Source organism: Pseudophryne corroboree, unplaced genomic scaffold (genome assembly GCF_028390025.1).
Source record: "Pseudophryne corroboree isolate aPseCor3 unplaced genomic scaffold, aPseCor3.hap2 scaffold_949, whole genome shotgun sequence".
NCBI lineage: Eukaryota > Metazoa > Chordata > Amphibia > Anura > Myobatrachidae > Pseudophryne > Pseudophryne corroboree.
This window is the reverse complement of record NW_026970529.1, coordinates 39,999-45,998: the sequence shown is the minus strand read 5'-3', so window position 1 is coordinate 45,998 and position 6,000 is coordinate 39,999.

Here is a 6,000-nt window from a genome sequence, read left to right as displayed (position 1 = left end):
AAACACTGGAAAAAATAAGGGTATAAGTGGACTACAGAAACTGATGCTCTAAACAAAGGAGAGAGAGAGAGAGAGAGAGTAAAGCACAAGGGAAAGTGGGCAATTGGAACACCATAGAGAGAGGAGAGATAGAAATGCCTGAAAAAGTAAAGGGGGTTGGGTATGGCATCCGGCGCTCGGGATTCCAGAGGTCACATGATCCCCAATCCTAATACTAACCCTCTGGGGGGGTGGCGGATAGGGCTAACCCTCAGGGGGTGGCAGCTAGGGCTACCCCCCCCCCTCCTAGTGCCTTCCCTTACACCACCTCCCCTGGTCCGACTCCTAACCCTCCCTCCAATACTCACCTTCGGGATGTTGGCTGTCTGTGTGCCGGCACCAGTCTCCCAAGTGGTGTCAGGATTCCAACATCGGTCAAATGACCGCCGGTATACCGTCTGCCAGGATGGTAAATGTATCCTGAGGACAGGTAGTGAGTGTGGAGGGATAGGTGGTTCAGTAAAATGTAACGGCTCAAACTGCGATCATTCACTGATAAATTGATTTATAGCTCTCCCTTTTTAACCATTGCAATTATAAAAGCAATGTTTTTTAAACTTTTAAATAAAGCTTGTTAGCATCCCCAGCACACTGTATATGCTTGGGAGATGTAGTTATCAATATGAAAACATTTAATTACTGTATGAACTCTAATCCCCCAACTGAAACCTGGATGGTGCTCCTGGCAAGTGACATCCTGGCCAAGGGGTAGATACGCCCCTGAGGGTCAGGGCCAGCAACAGAAATCTTGGGCCCCAGTACACTGATATCTCTGGGGCCCCCTTAAGCCCCCCTTAACTTGGCAGAGGGATCTTTAAAAAAAAAATGGAGCCTTTGACTCGGACAGTCAGTGAGGCCGGCAGGTGGTTTTCATACTGGGCTATCCAGCTCTTCGGTGGCGGTGGCAGGGACATTCAGAAAAGGGCCAGCACAGCAACATGCATAATAATGGCAATACAGTATGGACCACAAGGACTGGACAAAGTGATGGGGTAAAAGGAGGGGGGAGGGTTTAGTTGGCCTGTTGACACTGCAGCATACTTACGACTGCAAGGGATATAGGACTCTTGAGTTCACGGGCCAATTTCATGGCAGTCTCGGATAGGAGGGCATTGTGGATTCACCAAGGGAATGCTGATGCTGACTCCAAGAAGAAAGGGAGTCTCTTCCCTATGAAGGTGAAGCCTTGTTTGGCGACGGCCTAGTTAATTTGATCTCGGCAGCTCCCGCAGGTAAGTCAACCTTCTTGCCCTATGTTCCCTCTCAACGGATGAAGACGCATCAATAACTCTAGATGGTATTTGGTACCGGGGACACAGTACCTCCAACAAGTCTCTAGTTGGCTCTGCAGTAATGATGTATACCGGAACCACGTTTCTCACCACCCAGGATGCCAAGGCCTCAGTTATCCGCTTTGCAGCAGGATGACTGCTGTGATATTTCATCTTCCTCGCAAAGGACTGTTGGACAGTCAATTGCTTGGTGGAAGTAGTAAAAGTGGTCTTACGACTTCCCCTCTGGGATGACCATCGACTCCCAGCAGCAACAACAGCAGCGCCAGCAGCAGTAGGCGTTACACGCAAGGATGCATCGGAGGAATCCCAGGCAGGAGAGGACTCGTCAGAATTGCCAGTGACATGGCCTGCAGGACTATTGGCATTCCTGGGGAAGGAGGAAATTGACACTGAGGGAGTTGGTGGGGTGGTTTGCGTGAGCTTGGTTACAAGAGGAAGGGATTTACTGGTCAGTGGACTGCTTCCGCTGTCGCCCAAAGTTTTTGAACTTGTCACTGACTTATTATGAATGCGCTGCAGGTGACGTATAAGGGAGGATGTTCCGAGGTGGTTAACGTCCTTACCCCTACTTATTACAGCTTGACAAAGGCAACACACGGCTTGACAAATGTTGTCCGCATTTCTGTTGAAATACTTCCACACCGAAGAGCTGATTTTTTGGGTATTTTCACCAGGCATGTCAATGGCCATATTCCTCCCACGGACAACAGGTGTCTCCCCTGGTGCCTGACTTAAACAAACCACCTCACCATCAGAATCCTCCTGGTCAATTTCCTCCCCAGCGCCAGCAACACCCATATCCTCCTCATCCTGGTGTACTTCAACACTGACATCTTCAATCTGACTATCAGGAACTGGACTGCGGGTGCTCCTTCCAGCACTTGCAGGGGGCGTGCAAATGGTGGAAGGCACATGCTCTTCACGTCCAGTGTTGGGAAGGTCAGGCATCGCAACCGACACAATTGGACTCTCCTTGTGGATTTGGGATTTCGAAGAACGCACAGTTCTTTGCTGTGCTTTTGCCAGCTTGAGTCTTTTAATTTTTCTAGCGAGAGGCTGAGTGCTTCCATCCTCATGTGAAGCTGAACCACTAGCCATGAACATAGGCCAGGGCCTCAGCCGTTCCTTGCCACTCCGTGTGGTAAATGGCATATTGGCAAGTTTACGCTTCTCCTCCGACAATTTTATTTTAGATTTTTGAGTCCTTTTTTTACTGATATTTGGTGTTTTGGATTTTACATGCTCTGTACTATGACATTGGGCATCGGCCTTGGCAGACGACGTCGATGGAATTTCATCGTCTCGGCCATGACTAGTGGCAGCAGCTTCAGCACGAGGTGGAAGTCGATCTTGATCTTTCCCTATTTTTGGAACCTCAACATTTTTGTTCTCCATATTTTAATAGGCACAACTAAAAGGCACCTCAGGTAAACAATGGAGATGGATGGATACTAGTATACTTATGGATGACGAGCGACTGCCGACAGAGGTAGCTACAGCCGTGGACTACCGTACTGTGTCTGCTGCTAATATAGACTGGATGATAATGAGATAAAATTAAAATATATATATATATCAGACTAGTACTGCAGCCGGACAGGTATATATTATGTAATGACGGACCTGCTGGACACTGTCTGTCAGCACTGCAGACTCCTAAAGTAAGCTACTAGTATCAAGAAGATAGAAAAAAAAAAAACCACGGGTAGGTGGTATACAATTATGGATGGACGAGCGACTGCCGACACAGAGGTAGCTACAGCCGTGGACTACCGTACTGTGTCTGCTGCTAATATAGACTGGATGATAATGAGATAAAATTAAAATATATATATATATATATATATATATATCACACTAGTACTGCAGCCGGACAGGTATATATTATGTAATGACGGACCTGCTGGACACTGTCTGTCAGCACTGCAGACTCCTAAAGTAAGCTACTAGTATCAAGAAGATAGAAAAAAAAAACCACGGGTAGGTGGTATACAATTATGGATGGACGAGCGACTGCCGACACAGAGGTAGCTACAGCCGTGGACTACCGTACTGTGTCTGCTGCTAATATAGACTGGATGATAATGAGATAAAATTTATATATATATATATATATATATATATATATATATATCACACTAGTACTGCAGCCGGACAGGTATATATTATGTAATGACGGACCTGCTGGACACTGTCTGCAGAATGCGTTTATAAAAACACCACACGACGAGTGTTTAACTTTTTCAGGCAGACAATCACAATATACTGGTGGTCAGCAGACAATCACAATATACTGGTGGTCAGTGGTCACTGGTCAGTCACACTGGCAGTGGCACTCTGGCAGCAAAAGTGTGCACTGTACTTAAAATATGTACTCCTGCTATAACTTCTCGCCAGTCTCCCCCACAATTAAGCTATGTGAGCAGTGAGCACTCAGCACAGTCAGATAATGATATACAGTATTACATATGATGCAGCACACTGGGCTGAGCACAGATATGGTATGTGACTGTGTCACACTGTGTATCGTTTTTTTTCAGGCAGAGAACGGATTAATTAAACTGGTGGTGGTCACTGGTCACACTATCAGCAAGTAGTACTCCGTCCTAAGCAGGCAATCACAATATACTGGTGGTCAGTGTGGTCACTGGTCAGTCACACTGGCAGTGTGGCACTCTGGCAGCAAAAGTGTGCACTGTACTTAAAATATATTATTTATGTACTCCTGCTCTAACTGCTCCCCAGTCTCCCCCACAATTAAGCTGTGTGAGCAGTGAGCACTCAGCACAGTCAGATATACAGTACAGGTTGAGTATCCCATATCCATATATTCCGAAATACGGAATATTCCGAAATACGGACTTTTTTGAGTGAGACTGAGATAGTGAAATCTTTGTTTTTTGATGGCTCAATGTACACAAACTTTGTTTAATACACAAAGTTATTAATAATATTGTATTAAATGACCTTCAGGCTGTGTATATAAGGTGTATATGAAACATAAATGAATTGTGTGTATGTACACACACTTTGTTTAATGCACAAAGTTATAAAAAATATTGGCTAAAATTACCTTCAGGCTGTTTGTATAAGGTGTATATGATACATAAATGCATTCTGTGCTTAGATTTAGGTCCCATCACCATGATATCTCATTATGGTATCTAATTATTCCAAAATACGGAAAAATCCGATATCCAAAATACCTCTGGTCCCAAGCATTTTGGATAAGGGATACTCAACCTGTATTACATATGATGATGCAGCACACTGAGGCTGAGCACAGATATGGTATGTGACTGTGTCACACTGTGTATCGTTTTTTTTCAGGCAGAGAACGGATTAATTAAACTGGTGGTCAATGGTCACTGGTCACACTATCAGCAAGTAGTAGTACTCCAGTCCTAATATGCTCCCCAAAATTAGTAAATACTAAATAGTGTCTCTAACTCTCTACTCTCTTCTCTATAAACGGAGAGGACGCCAGCCACGTCCTCTCCCTATCAATCTCAATGCACGTGAGAAAATGGCGGCGACGTGCGGCTCCTTATATAGAATCCGAGTCTCGCGATAGAATCCGAGGCTCGCGAGAATCCGACAGCGGGATGATGACGTTCGGGCGCGCTCGGGTTAACCGAGCAAGGCGGGAGGATCCGAGCCTGCTCGGCCCCGTGTAAAAAAAGCTGAAGTTCGGCGGGTTCGGATTCCGAGAAACCGAACCCGCTCATCACTAGTTTACACTAGCATTTAAAACATTCCACATATCCATCCAATCAGCTGTCGGCGGAGACACCACATTAATTTGCTCCCGCTCCTATCTAATATAGCCTTCTTCCTCAGACATGTCGACACACGTGTACCGACACACCACACACACAGGGAATGCTTTTTCTGAAGACAGTTTCCCCACAAGGCCCTTTGGAGAGACAGAGAGAGAGTATGCCAGCACATGAGCACACACCCCAGCGCTATATAACCCAGGAATAACACAGTAACTTAATGTTTGCTCAGTGGTGGTGCTGCTGTATGTAATTTGCGCCGAATTATGTGCCCCCCCCCTCTTTTCAACCCTCTTGTCTACCGTGGTTTCAGCAGGGGAGAGTCTGGGGAGCTTCCTCAGCGGTACTGTGGAGAAAAAATGGCGCTGGTGAGTACTGAGGGAGAAGCCCCGCCCCCTCGGCGGCGGGCTTCTGTCCCGCTTAAACTGTAAAATTGGCGGGGGCTCATACATATATACAGTGCCCAGCTGTATATGTGTTATATTTTTGGCAAAAAGAGGTTTATATTGCTGCCCAGGGCGCCCCCCCTGCGCCCTGCACCCTTACAGTGACCAGAGTATATGAGGTGTATGGGAGCAATGGCGCACAGCTGCAGTGCTGTGCGTTACTTCAGTGAAGATCATAAAATCTTCTGCCGCCGCTGAAGTCTTTCTTTTCTTCTCATACTCACCCGGCTTCTATCTTCCGGCTCTGCGAGGGGGACGGCGGCGCGGCTCTGGGACGGACGGCGAGGGTGAGATCCTGTGTACATTAAAGTACAATAACTTTTACCATTTTAATTTGTTTTAATAGTATATTGAAAGTATTGTTTTCTTTTAAAAATCCACTTAATTTTCTTTACCCTATTATTAAAATGGTAATTGACAAAAACAAACTACATTGTCATC